Here is a 15541-nt window from a genome sequence, read left to right as displayed (position 1 = left end):
TCATGGTTGAACATTTTTAGAGAACTTTAGAACAAGAAAAAGGTGAAACGCTGAACGAAAAAGTATCAAAGTCTTCTATGTTTACAGCTGCAACAGCTACAGGGACAAAGTCCAAGAGGGCCTCTTCATGCATATCATAACTCAAAATCAAGAGGTCCTGAACAAAGAAACCCTGTATCTTAAGATGTCTACCATCATTAGAAACAGTCAGGCCATTGGTAAAAAGATTGTCCACTCTAGTATCAGTCTCTAACTTCCTCTGTTAGAGAAAACTCCCAACGGTTTGACTCTCAAGACAATAATTAACATGAATGGGGTTCTGAGGGATTCTCTGGTAAGTTACTTCGTATAATACCCTTATGTTTATAAGGAAACTCAGATCAAGATCAATGGGGAGTCATGTATACACAGTGTTGGTGGATACTGAAACCACCTTATCCACTTTAAACCCCACCCTAATAAACCAACACATCTCTTGGAGTGAAAAAATATTTCTGTGGTGGGGGTTTCAAATCAAGTTCGGAGAATTCCTATATCTAAACCAGTTGAAATGCTGAACTAGTTTCAGAGAAGCATGCTTCTTACTATGTGACACCACTCCAGTAAAGATACTGGAATGAGATTTGCTTTCTAACCTAAGAAGACACATTAAAACTCTCTTCAGAAGGAGAAATAACCCTAGAAGTCTCTGATCCTCCTGAACCTAAACTGCTTTGTTCTTACAAGTGGGAGTTGATAACGTTGAAAGCCAAACTTATACCAACATCAACCTTTCTGGAGTACCCCAATATCTGTGGGCTTCCTCCTCAACTGACAGAAAAACTTATAAGTCCTGAACCTATAAATATCCAACTAGACCATTCTAAGCCATTGCCTAAATTTCCCCATTTACCCCTAAAGTTAGAGGCAATCCAAGGACTTTCACCAATTGTAGAGGAGTTAATAAAACAAATATTTGTAATTTCTTGTACTAGTCCCTATAATATTCCAATTCTATTAGCTAAAAGAGCTAATGGATGATGTTGGAGATTTGTTCAAGACTTATGGGCAACAAATACAATTATAATTCCAAAATTTCCTGTGGTTCCAAATCCTAATACTTTGTTATCTAGTGTGCCTACAGCTGTCAAATGATTCACAGTGATAGATGCCTGCTCTGTCTTCTTTAGCATTCCACTTGATAAGAAGAGCCAATACTTGCTTGCCTTTATTTGGAAAAACCAGCAATACACCTGGACTGTAATGTCACAGGGGTCCACTGATGCCTCATGTTATTTTTTTCAGGCGTTACACCAAGACCTGTCAATCTCACAATTTCCTAGAAATTCTACTACTATTTAATATGTAGATAATTTATAGTTATGTTCTTCTACCAGATAAAACCTGTCATAGATTCAACTTCTTTCTTATAACCATTACCTTACAAGGGACATAAAGCCTCCATGGAAAAACTTTATTCTCTAAAGAAAAGGTCTATTACTTAAGACATGATTTGACTGAAAAGAGAATTTCCCTCTCATCTGCACAAAAAAAAGTCAATCTAAGGTTTCCCTAGACTCATGACTAAGAGATAATTAAAAGGATTCCTTGGACTTTGGGGATACCATAAAACTTGGGTCTTCAACGTTTTTCTGTTGGCATCCCCCTTATATAAACTTACAAAAAATCTGTCTTAAAGTCTGTATTAGTTCATTTTCACACTGCTGTGAAGAAATACCCAAGACTTGGTAATTTATAAAGAAAAAGAGGTTTAATGAGCTCACAGTTCCATATGGCTGGGAAAGCCTCACAATCATAGCAGAAGGCAAAGGAGGAGCAAAGGCATGTCTTACATGGTGGCAGGCAAGAAAGCATGTGCAGGGGAACTGCCCTTTATAAAATGATCAGATCTCTTATTCACTATCATGAGAACAGCATTGGAAAAACCCACCCCCATCATTCAATTACCTCCCACCAGGTCCCTCTCATGACATGTGGGTTTTATAGGAGCTACAATTCAAGATGAGATTTGGGTGGGGACACAGCCAAACCATATCAAAGTCTTTGTTATGGGAAGGTAATCATGAACAAATTTCCCATCAAATAAAACTGGCCTTACAACAGCCTTCAGCTTTAAGGCTTCTGAATTATACAAAATGTTTTACATTGTTTGTTTACAAACATGATGGTTAGGCCTCAGGAGTCCTGGCTCAGGAACACAGGGAAAGAAAGCGTCTGATTGCTTATTAGAGTCTCCAGTTAGATCTAGTGGCCAGAGCATATTCAAGTTGTCTGAAAATAGTGACAGCAGTAGCTAAATTAGAAGAAACCTCATCTGACCTAGTGTTAGGAAATGAAACTTTACCTACGAGTTCAACATACAGTTATATATTTATTAGATTCCAGTCAGACCCAAGCAGACTAACATCTTATGACATCTTTCTCTTGTAAACTCTAAATCTCCATCTCAAATATTGTAATCTCTGCTTAGCCCTGTCACTCTGCCTAATGATGGAGAAAACCATAAATGTGTGAGTGTGGTATCACAACTATTGACCCCTCACATTGATTTATGGGAGATTCTATTAGATAGTCCTGAATTAATACTTTTTGTTAATGGGTCTTATGCCAAAAAATATACAAAGGATATACGAAACAAAATATGTTGTAACCACTCAGTATGAACTAACAGAAAAGGGAACTCTTTCACAGTTTAAGTTAGCACAACCTGCAACATTATATTCTCTTACTAGGGCTTGTCATGTAGCCAAAACCAAATAAGTTACTATTTGATTTTTATGGTTTTTTTTTTTTGAGGCTGGGTCTCAATCTGTTGCCCAGGCTGGAGGATAGTGATGTGATCATGGCTCACCAAAGCCTCAATATCCTGAGCTCAAGTGATGCTCCCACCTCAGCCTAAGTAGCTGGGACAACAGGCATGTGCCACCATTCCTATAGTTCCAGCTACTTGGGAGGCTGTGGTGGGAGGATGATGACCATTCCATGACCTGTCTAATTTTTTTTTCTTCTTCTTCCTCTTCTTCTTCTTCTTCTTCTTCTTCTTCTTCTTCTTCTTCTTCTTCTTCTTCCTCTTCTTCTTCTTCTTCTTCTTCTTCTTCTTCCTCTTCCTCTTCTTCTTCTTCTTCTTCTTCTTCTTCTTCCTCTTCCTCTTCCTCTTCCTATTCCTCTCCTTCTCCTTCTCCTTCTCTCCTTCTCCTTCTCCTTTCTTCTCCTTCTTCTTTTTTCTGTAGAGATGGGGTCTCACTATGTTGCCCAGGCTGATCTCAAAGTCCTGGGCTCAAGGGATACTCCCACCTCAGTCTCCCAAAGTGCTGGGACTGCAGGTGTGAGCCACCATGCCTGGCCTAAGTTAACATTTACACAGACAATAGATACATTTTTGGAGTGGTCCATGATTTTGGAGTGTTACTGAAACAAAGAGTATTTCTCATTTCTAGTGGAAATCCCATCAAGAAGGGTCACAGGTAGATTAATTTCTTTCGGCTATTCTACTGCCCTGATGGGTTGCTATTATTAAAACTGAAGCCATATTCATAAAACTAAACCTAAATATTAATGGAAGGGATTATTAGCAGATTTTCATGCCAAGTTGACTACCACTGAAACTGTTAAAATATGCAATCTGTATGAATTCTATAAAGTCAATTCAAATCAAATTACTTATGATCATTTGTTCAATAAACAATGCTGTGCACCTGAATTGGAACAACAAAAATGTTGTCTAAAAGGATGCAAATTTAATGCTAAATAAGGACTCACCAAGAGCTTGGATAGCTGCCTAATCCTTCCTGAGGCCCTGAAAATGCCACTCTTAAAAGTCCTGGACGCCATTACTCATCATTGTATGGATAAAATTGTTCAAATTGTTAAAAAGTACTGGTGGGATGGTTATTCTAAAACAACAAAAATGTTTTATAACCATTGTGTGGCTTGTTAAAGCAGTAATCCCAGAAAGACCCTTAAAAATTCAAGTGGTATATTTCCATCATCTGCTGGGCCATTTAAACATCTACAAATGGATTTCATTCAACTGCCACCCTTAGTGGGATAACAATATATTATTGTGATAGTGTGTCTGTTTTTAGAATGGATTAAGGCTTTCCATTGTAGAAAAGCTGATGTCACAACAGTAACAATAATTTTATTTAAAATCATTTTTCCTCTGTGGGCATCCTGGACAGATTTCCAAAGATAGGGGAACTCACTTTACTAGACAGGTTACCAAACAATTAAATAAGATTTTACAAATCCAATGGCATTACCATTGCCCTTATCATCCTCAGTCCTTTCAAAATGTTGCAAGGATGAATGGCATCTTGAAACTAAAAATTACCTAAATTAATAAAGTTTATTGGATTAACTTGGCCAAAAGTTTTACCACTGGCCTTAATGGCAATTAGATCAACCCGAATGGGAAATTACAAATTGGCCCCTTATAAAATAATAACAAGGAGACCTGTGTCTTTGAAAATAGAGCCTCATGTATCTCCTGGACTTATTTGCTAATATAACTCAATACTGCAAAACATTGATGCATTATGCCAAAGTAAATTTTCACCAGGTGAAGAAAGCTTTCCATGACCCATCTGCTGATGATCAAACCTTCCATGGCCTAGAACCTGGAAATTGGGTCTTTTGAAAATGACACCAGAGAAAAACTGCCCTTGAGCCTCATTGAAAGGGACCATACTATTTCTTCTTACTACTCACACTGCAGCAAAACTTCAGAGTCTTGAAACTTAGGTCATGTCTCTCAACTAAAGAAAGCTCCCTTAGACTTTTGGGCTTGTCAACCTATAGGTGACTTAAGTAGATGGCATCACACAGTAGACAGCTTTCCCAAGATCACCAAACAAGACTTCATGTGACTATTTTCCATTGGCTAAATACTTGTTTTTGTTTTACATTTAACACAATATGTTCAAACTTGTACTCTTACTTAGTTGGGGACTTTCACTCCTCAAACTGAACATCCTCTAAAGTCTACTGTTCAAAGTATAGCTCACTAACCAAAGCAATTGCTGCCTATATAGTCATCTGGATGAATAGGAAAAAACACAGTTAATATTAAAACTTGCTCCCACACATACCTGGGTGAGCAATTCAGGAAACTGGCTTTCTAAAAAAGCTTGGCACCCTCCTCTTGGCAGTTCAGTTCCTATTTATAATAGACTAATTTGGCATTAGAAAGAAGCTATTAAAGAAAAAGGGATGGCATATAACTACTGTTGATTTTATTACTGGTAATTTATCCTTATGCATAGAAAACCTTCATGGACTTGGGTTCAATCTAGGGAGTATTCTAGACTCCCTCTGTAATCAAACTCTTTGGTTTGACACAGATTATGAAGACTGGACCCCTACGTATAATAACACAGATACAACATGAAAACATGACCATGATATCCTTGAACATATCATTAGAAAATTCAGCCAGGTGCAGTGACTAACACTTACAATTCCTCAGAGGCTAAGGTGGGAGGATCGCTTGAGGTCAGGAGTTAGAGATGAGCCTGGGCAACAAAGTGAGACCTCGTACAGAAATAATTTTAAAATGAGCTGGGTGTGGTGGCATGGGCCTATAGCTCCAGCTACTTGGGAGGCTGAGGTGGGAGGATTGCTTGAGCCCAGGAGTTTGAGGCTGCAGTGAGCTATGATTATGCCACTACACTCCAGCCTAAGTGACAGAGTGGGACCCTGCCTCTAAACAAAACAAAACAGACAAAAATCACTAAAAGTAGTGTTCAGTGAAAACACTGAAGACAAATGAAATTCCTCATGGTTTCACTGTATAATATTAATACTTTTGTTTATTGAATAGAGCAATATTTGAGACATGTTTGAAAAGAAAGCCAGTCATCCTTGTTTAGTGATGGTATGCATGGGTTACTTTATCACATTTATAAAATTATTTTTGTTCCTACTCTAATTTAAACCATAACCATTCAACCTGGTAATGTACAAATGTAGAGATGACAAAAAATAACCATGACATTTATATTACTCCCAACTGGTGAGTCATGGGATCCCCTTTGACTTTTTCTCTCAATAATGCTGGGTTGTTCATCTTGTGTGACAACAAAATATATAAAGGTTTTCCACCTAAATGGTCTGGATACTGTGGTTTGGGCTATCTCTTACCCAAAATGACCAGATATGACTCTTTAAATGCTAGTGAAATCCTTAACTTAGGGTCATTTGTACATGAAGTGACCCTCATAAAGGAGCCCTCTGTGGTCTTCCAAACCTGAGCATACAAAGGCGTTTTCAAATTTCATTCTATTGTAAGAGCCCCTCTTTTTTTTTTCTCAGCTAGAAGTCTCCGAATTGAAAAAAATCACTTATTAGTATTTCAACAACTTTTTAAAGAAGTTTTAATGATACTTTAAATTCTCTTCAAGGAGTACAATCTGAGATAAATAATTTGACCTCAGTGGCACTCCAAAATAAACGGGTTCTTGATATTTTTAGCTGCTCAACACAGAGCACAACACAATTGTGCCTTACACGGTAAAAAAAAAAAAGTTGTTTTTATGTTGACGAATCAGATATTATTGCCCAAAATGTAAAGAATGTTAACAAACAAATCCAGGTTTTACATCAGATAAGCACTGCCTCCTCCATTGATCTACGCAGTTGGTAAAATCATGGCTCCTGGAAATTTTGCTCAGAGGAATTTTTCAACCTTTGATTTTTATTTTCTTTATAGTCATGATGTTGACTCCCCTGGTGCATTTTACCCTCTCACAGGTTTTTAATATTTTTTAACAGCCAGTCACATGTCAAACAATTGCTGTCAGGCTCAGACAACTCGAGGACACTGACTATGTACTTCCTGATGGCAGCGATGGGACTCTAATGATGATAACAACATCTACCTGACTTTATCTCCCAGTAACCGTGTCAACAGTGGCAACTGAGAGTAATAGTGTGCTATTTGGTCACACTTTCAGCTTGTTGAGAGGATGAGCAAAAAGGGGGAATTATTAAAGTAAAATTAAAATAGAGATAAGGCCTGAAAAATTGTTGAACAAACAAAACCAGCTAGATCTTAAAAAAACAGCCTTAATCGGCCAGGCGTACTGGCTCATGCCTGTAATCCCAGCACTTTGGGAGGCCAAGATGGACGGATCACAAACTCAGGAGTTCAAGACCGGCCTAGCCAACATAGTGAAACCCTGTCTCTACTAAAAATACAAAAAATTAGCTGAGTGTGGTGGCGGACACCTGTAATCCCAGCTACTTGGGAGGCTGAGGCAGGAGAATCACTTGAATCCAGGAGGCAGAGGTTGCAGTGAGCCGAGATTGTGCCACTGCACTCCAGCCTGGAGACAGAGTGAGACTTCCTCTCAAAAAAAAAAAAAAAAAGAAAAAAAAAAAAAAAAAAAAAAAGATAATTGTGTAAGCCAATCAGATTTCTTTTTTGTTTTTGAGACAGGGTCTTGCTCTGTTGCCCAGGCTGGAGTGCAGTGGCACAATCATGCTTCATAGCAGCCTCACCCTCCTGGGCTTGAGCAATCCTTCTGCCTCAGCCTCTCCAGTAGCTGGGAGTACTGGTGAATGCCACCACACCTGGCTAATTTTTATTGTATTTTATTTTATTTTTTGCAGAGATGGGGTCTCAATATGTTGCCCAGTCTAGTCTTGAACTTGTAACCTCAAGTGGTCCTCCTGCCTCAGCATCCCAAAGTCCTGGGATTACAGGCATGAGCCACTGTACCCAGCCCCAGATTTCTTCATTTTATTTCCTCATTTTTTTAAATTAAATGCTTGCTTCTGATGTTCTGACACTGGAACACTAAATTTCTGTTGGTCTGGTATTCCTCAATTCATAAATTACTTCTTACACAAATAAACTCTTTAAAATTTTATTGTGCTTCAGATTTTTCTTTAACAGAAATAATTGAGCTAATATATGTAAAGAACTTAAAAAGTACCTAGCACGTTATAAACACTACATATTTGCTATTATTATCATTATAATAACATAGACTTTCCCTCTCTTTCTCTTTTTTACCTGAGATATTTACAGTCTGGCATAGAATCCCTTAATGTTTTTACAAATTACAACTCTTGCCTATACAGATATATCAAGAGTATGGTAATGCTAGCATACTGATGTTTATAGTTATCTTGAAAATTTGTTTTTTAATTATAGAAAATTTGTTTTTAAATTCTAAAAAATGTTTAGAGCTAGCTGGCTTAGGTTCTACTGGTCGCTTATTAAATGGTTATATTAATACTGTATTAATTTTTTAGTGGGAACTTCGAAAAGAGACACTTAAACCAAAGCTCGTTTGAAAATTTTTACATTATCATTCTAATCTCCATAGATAGAAATAGTTAATGTGACTGGGCATTCCTCTGCCCTATTTATATTATGTCAACAACAAAATGATAGATGTAGATGTAGTTATTTGTGGAGAGGTCACTTTCCTAGGAACCGTGTGTACTCAGCTCACATCCCAAAATAGAGAAGGAAGCAAGCAGTCAACACAACAAAACAAAAGCAAAACATACACAGAAAACAACAATAATGACAGCAAACCAAATCCTTTGTGAACATCCAGAATCAAAAGCCTGTAACCTTGGGCACAAAGGTTTATGCACTTTCCTCAAGAGGAAAAGACCCCACTCAGAGGGAAGTATTCCTTATTTAAGAACTCTTGGTGGTTGTTTGTTTCGGTTTTAAATCCATAGCAGTGAATTACCAGTAGGAGGTGGACTCAACAAGGCTGGCAATAATGTGGGAAAACAGATTTAAAAGCTCAAATAATAATAGTGATATCAACCACATAGCTCTTTGATCGTTTAGCATAACAGTTCTACATATCTCAAAAACTCTCAAGGGCAACCAGTTTCTTTCCCCCAAGATAGTGTAGTGCTTTATAAACTCTAAAGGACTGTACCATTATTAAAATCATCAGAAAAGTTTAAGCATCCAGGAATACCCTAAGGTTCTATTTCTCCTGCCTCTGTTTTTTCTCTCTACACGTTTTTCTTGGGAAATCTTATTTAGCCACATGAAATCAATAAGCACAAGAAATTATGAACAATTTCTAGCCTTGAACTTTCATCTGAGCTACAGATTCTTATCTGTCCCTGAAGGAACTTCTCCAGGTGATTAACTGACCAGTTACCTAACACATGTCAAATTAAACTCATTATTTTCTCTTTTTTCTCTAAACCAGCTTTTCCCTTTCTGTTTTCTCATTTTGATGAATACATCTCCATTCTCTCTGTTGATCAAGCCAGAAACCTCTGGTTTACATCATCCTATCATTCATCCCCACTCTCATCTAAATGGCCATCATTCCTATTGATTATATCTCTGAAATGTTTCCACAGTAGTCATGACTGATGTTATTTATGCTAAGCACTTCACACACATGTACACACACACACACCACACATACAAACACACACACGCAACCTAATTAATCTACAGACAACAGTCCATTTTACAGGTAAAGAAACAGAGGCATGTAGAACTTAAGTAGCTTTCCCAAGGTGACATGGCAGTAAGCAGCAGAGTCAGAGTCTGAACCCAGTTGTGTGACTCCAAGGCTTGTGAGGCCAGCCCCTTCGCTGCTACACTGCACATTGAAATCCATGGTCTAATTTCCATTTTTTGCTGCTGTAGTTTAAAATTCAGGTTCTTTGTGTGATCATTTTCACTCTTAAGAAGTACCACACACATGAGGAGATACTCCAGAAAAAGTCTCCTCTCCACTTTTCTGGTTTCTCGTGCCTTCGTGGCATTTCTGGCTTTCCTCTTTGCCAGTCCCTTTGGAGTGACTCCTTATTCAGTCCCCTTCTCTGAACAGTCTACTCTGCTTCCACCTAGCCTTTGGATCTCAGTTTTTGGGTCCTTCTTGACTCCACCGGTTCATCTCTCTCCCAGCCCCAGATTCCACAACTCCAGTTGGAATCCTGAGTTTCCCACTTTTCTGGGAGAAGACACGCAATAGCAGTGGGCTCTTAGTGGACTTCTTTGCTTCAGTCTTTCCCCCTTTGCAATCCATCTGGAGTTAATTTTTTTCTTTAAGGATAAAGCGCTAATATTTTATATTGTGGTTCCTTTTTTTTTTCTTATAACAGTAACTTATTTGTCTGGAACTTTACAGGGCACTTTGATGCCCACAAACTTTCCCAAATTTGTCTTAGGGGTGCAGTAATGTCAGAACCCAATTTACACTATATTCCCAAGAAGCTGCTTTGAAATCTGGAGAAAAAATATTGTTTCTGTGTGTGATATATGAAGATGGATATTTGCAGAGTCCTAACGAAGACTGTGCTGTAATTCATGATATGAGTATTCACTAGAGTAATATATCTGCTCTTCTTTATGCATAAAAAATATCAAACTACTGGCTTTGGAAGTAGGAAAGAATTTCCCAGTCTTGACACTATTGATATTTTGAGATGGATGGCTCTTTGTTATGGGGGCTGTCCTGTACATTGTGGGGGGTTTAGCAGCCTCCCTGGCTCTACCCGCTAAGTGCCAGTAACACCCACCCTCCTTCCAGTTGTGACAATAAATACTTTTCTAGGCTTTTATAGGGTGAATTGTGTTCCCTCAAAATTTGTATGTTGAAGTTCTAACCCCTACTAACTCAGAATGTGACTTTTATTTTTTTGTAGATAGTGTCTTTAAGTTTAAATAAGGTCTTTAGAGTGGGCTCTAATTTTATATGGCTGTTGTCCTTATAAGGAGAAAATTTGGACATAGACAGGTGGAGGGAAGGCCACGTGGAGACACAAAGAGAGAAGAGAGCCATCTACAAGCCAAGGAGAGAGCCTTCAGAGGAAACCAACCCTGCCAACACCTTAATCTTGGAATTCCAGCCTCCAGAATTGTGACAAAATAAATAAATTTTAGTTATTTAAGCCACCCAGTCTGTGGTACTTTGTTATGGCAGTCCCAGAAAACTAATACATACATTGCCAAATAAATGTCCCCTAAGGTCAAATCACAGTTGGTTGAGAATCACTGGACTGGTACACATGAATTTCATACAGAAAACTATTAGTTTTGCCTTTTTGATGAAAGAAAAAGTAAACTTCTAATGACTTTTTTTCCCTTCAAAAGAGGGAATCTGAAGTACCTTCCCTCCCCACTTTCCTTTTATACCATAAATCTCTTTTAGCAGATAATTTCATTACTTTATAATTGGACAATGAAAACAAAAAATAAAAAGCAGACCTAAAGGCTAAAATGATGCACTGCATCTAGGAAATGACTCTGGTGTTGTGTCATTGAGTGTCTGTTATGTCTGTTAAATAATTCTGAGCTGTGGCTGCACCTAATGGTTCCATAAAAATTTCACAGAAAATACCCCCCAGGCAACATTTCAAAAAAAAATCTTCTAAAAGTTTTAATTGAAAGAATGAGGTCTATTTCATTTCTCTCAGGCAGAAACTCCCATTGTTGTCCCTACCTTGTGCAATAATCAATAAACTGAAATATCTTGCAGTTAACATCGTGTGACCCTGGGACCATTTCATGGCAACAGGATGAAATCTTCCTTTCCCCACCCACGTTTCATCGAATATCCTGAAACACATGCAAAGGCTCTGAGTATAAATCATTCTACTATAAAGACACACGCACACATATGTTTATTGCAGCACTATTCACAATAACAAAGACTTGGAACCAACCCACATGCCCGTCAATGATAGACTGAATAAAGAAAATATGGCACATATACACTATGGAATACTGTGCAGCCATAAAAAAGAATGAGTTCATGTCTTTTGCGGGGACATGGATGAAGCTAGAAGCCATCATTCTCAGCAAACTATCACAAGATCGGAAAACCAAACACTGCATGTTCTCACTCATAAGTGGGAATTGAACAATGAGAACACATGGACAGAGGGAGGGGAACATCACACACTGGGGCCTGTCAGGGGGTTGGGGGTAAGGGGAGGGAGAATATTAGGACAAATACCTAATGCATGTGGGGCTTAAAACCTAGATGATGGTTTGATAGGTGCAGCAAACCACCACGGCACATGTATACCTGTGTAACCTGTGTGTTCTGCACATGTATCCTGGAACTTACAGTATAATAAATGAAAAAGAAAAAAGGTCAATTTGATCTGTCATCCCATCCCATTTCATGGGTTCAAAAAGCCGTTGCTTGTTGCCCATGATCTGAAGAATGGAGCCTAAATGTTGTTATCTAGCTATCGTATGAGGAAAGATAAAATGAGTTACGGATTTAGGAAAGAGAACAGGGTCTCAAATGACAGTTTTGCCACCGTATTGTTGTTAGACCTTGGTCACTTTTATGCTTTTGTGGCCTTAACGCCCTAATGTACTGTAACACTTATTTTATGCCACCATATGAGGATTAAATGAGATAATGTAGGCAAATGCCCTTAGTGCAGCATCTCACACTTGAAAGGATCTCATCAGCTGTTGGTTGAAGTCTCCATGGTCCAGTCCTAATCCACTGGATTAGGCTTATTTCTCTCTAAACCTTTCCATAGAGTCTATATTCCAGTCAAACCAGACTGCCTTTTATTCTCGCAATGGGTCCTGAGGTTTCCCCCTTCGGATTGACACAAGAAGTACATTTCCAGTAAACTTTTTCTTCAAGAGAAGGGATCTGGAGAATGCTTGTCCTATGGGCTTCTGCTCCCAGGCTTTGCTGGGGTTGTGCAGACTTGAGACACTACAGGTCAAGTGTCTGGTACAAGGTCCTGTCCAGAGGAAGTGTTCACCATCTCTCTCTAGTCACGCCTCCCGGCCTGCCTGCTTCATCCCACTCATTCCTCATTTTTTTTTTTTTTTTTTTTTTTTTGACACAGAGTCTCATTCTTGTATCTAGGCTGGAGGGCAGTGGCATGATCTTGGCTCACTGCAATCTCCACCTCCCGGGTTCAAGCGTGTCTGCCTCAGCCTACCGAGCAGCTGGGATTACAAGCACATGCCACCACATCCGGGTAATTTTTGTATTTTTAGTAGAGACAGGGTTTTGTCATGTTGGCCAGGCTGGTCTCGAACTCCTGACCTCAAGTGATCTGCCCGCCTTGGTCTCCCAAAGTGCTGGGATTACAGGCATTAGCCACAGCACCCAGCCTCCTTCCTCATTCTTAAGTGCTTGGCCACTTCCTGCTTCCACTCCTGCCTGCTCCATAGGTTGTTCTACATGGCAGCCAAACTTAGATTTCCAAAACAGAAATAGATAATTCCCTGGCACCACCTAAAATTCTCCAATGGATTCCTGTGCTTTCTTAAATGAAATGCAAATGCCTAAGCGTGGTTGACAGGGCCCTGAAGGCTTGAACAGTGCCTAACTTTCCATCCTCATCCTGAGCCATTTGTCCCTCCATCCCTCCATCTACCTTGGTTATTATACCCACCACTGTGAAGTTCCTCCTACACCCCAAGCCCTTTCCTTTCTCAGGGATTTTTCTGTACATTAACTTCTGCCCATAATGCTCATCTGCACCCTACCATCCCTTCCAATGGCTGGCTCCTCTTCATTCATAAATATCTTTCTCCCCGCAGATAAGTCCTCTTGATCTTCCAATATAGAATATGTCCTCTCAAAGAATATGTCCTTTCCTTGCTCTTCTTCCTGCCTCTCCCTGCCTCCCTCCTCTCCATTCTTTTCACTTACAAAAGTTTGTGGTCACATCTTTCGTTACTTACTGCCTTATTTTCTTGAATGCCATAAGGGCAAGGGGGTGCTGAATCGCCAGCTTTTAACAGCATTTGGCACGTGGTTGAAACACAGTAAATACTCCAGTTGACTGACCAGCTGAATGAATGCTGCATCCTCTGGCACTATTCCCTTCCTTTCTTATTCTAGGAGGCTTATTTTACACTTGATCTTAGCCAAAAGGCCAAGAAGCGATCTAGGAGGCTTATTTTTAACAAATATGTTTTTTGTGGGTTTGGGAGGATAGTACAGCAAGCACGTTAAGGATGTTAAAGATTACTGTATCTACCTTGTGTTTCCTGTAAACATCAGCTAAAATGCACTTCTAAAAATTATTATAAATGCTTATCTATTTATCAAGGAGACATTAATGAACAACTCATAGAAAAAAATAAAAGTAAGCCAATAAAACGTATTAATTTTTTAGTTAATTTCCTGTTGAATGTAGAAGATGTAGAAATATGACTGTATTTTAAAATCAAATTGAGAGGACACAGATTCTACTCTGATTTGCAATTGAATAGTATTTGAGCCTGCACAGACACGTAAACTTATTCCTAAAGTGAAAATGTCCTTCGTGAAATAGAATAATCTTCACTTTCTTACCTTAGTGATATGGAGAATGTGAATGTAATGCTTATAAAGTGTATTCTGAGCTTCTTTGAAGTGCCTGGAATATAATTAATGAGTTCTTGTTATTTTTGCAATGCTTTCAAGCATTTTAAACCCAAAACAAAGGAGTAAAAACAGAAATGTAATTCTCCAAAAGAATAAAATGTTACAAGATAGGCCCTGAATTGTATTTGATGACCTATGTGTTTATTTTAAACACTCCCTTTCTTTAAACTAAAATAATCCTATGGATACTGATGTGCATTAGAAAAATGAGAGACAAAAATTTCCCCATGCCATACTTAGCACTTTTAAATTATGCTATGGAAATAATTTTCTAGCTAAAGTTTGTCTTTACTTCAATCTGGGACTTATTGACCAACACAGAAAAGGCATTATCCAATTTCAAGTAAACAGTTTTCCCATTCAATTTAACCAAGGTTCCAGTAGAGGGAGCAGAGTCAACAATTAGAAAAGGGAGATTTTTAAAACTCAGATACCAGTGAAAAGATCAAATGCTGAATTAATTTGAGAAATATGTAAGACTTCATTTTAGCTCCCAATAACATGGCTTATTTATTCGCCTTCCAAAAGCATAAAGTTGGACATCTGTCTTTCCTTAACATCTGCCATAGAACATTAATTTATATGCTGACAAGCGTCTCAAGAGCCAATAAGTCACTGATGCACTTTCAAAAACAACTGAAGGTATAATAATTCACTGTTATTGGTTAATAAGTTACAAAGTGTAAGAAAACATAAAAATAAGTATAAAATTTAAAGTTTTTTTAGAACAAGTCTGACTACATATATAATCAGAAATTCAAAATGTCAATGTAAGTTATATCCAATGTAAAATCAATTATTAACTAAGAAAAGATGCAAGAGAAAAAAATGAGGATATTTCAAAAAGAAGAAGACCCATGCTTATATCTTTATAATGAACCTGTTAAAGTAACTGAGGTATGGGTGGGAACTCAAGAAGCGCATATTGATGATTACGCTAAAGGAGACTCAGAGGCAAGGAGTTGTATCCACCATGAAAGACTGAGTTTGCAAATATTACTATAAGTGAAACAGTAAGAAGTGGAGAGCTAACACTCATGGAAATTTACCACTAGTTGACACACGGCCAACTCTAGCTGCCCTAGAGTTGGGGCATGCACAGCTTGTGTGGCTGTGTTAGTGCTACTTACTATGTCCCTGGAAGTTAGTGTTATGAAAGGAGAGCATTATTAAAAAGAAAAAAT

General features: G+C 38.3%; 1 protein-coding gene across 1 annotated transcript in view; it reads right to left on the bottom strand.

Annotated features, from left to right (window-relative positions):
• The window catches only part of LGR5 (leucine rich repeat containing G protein-coupled receptor 5), a 145989-nt gene that overhangs the window by 92389 nt on the left and 38059 nt on the right, over positions 1-15541 (bottom strand). The window lies entirely within an intron of this gene.

Source organism: Pongo abelii, chromosome 10 (assembly GCF_028885655.2).
Source record: "Pongo abelii isolate AG06213 chromosome 10, NHGRI_mPonAbe1-v2.0_pri, whole genome shotgun sequence".
NCBI classification, from domain to species: Eukaryota; Metazoa; Chordata; class Mammalia; order Primates; family Hominidae; genus Pongo; species Pongo abelii.
This window is presented reverse-complemented; position numbering and strand designations above follow the sequence as displayed.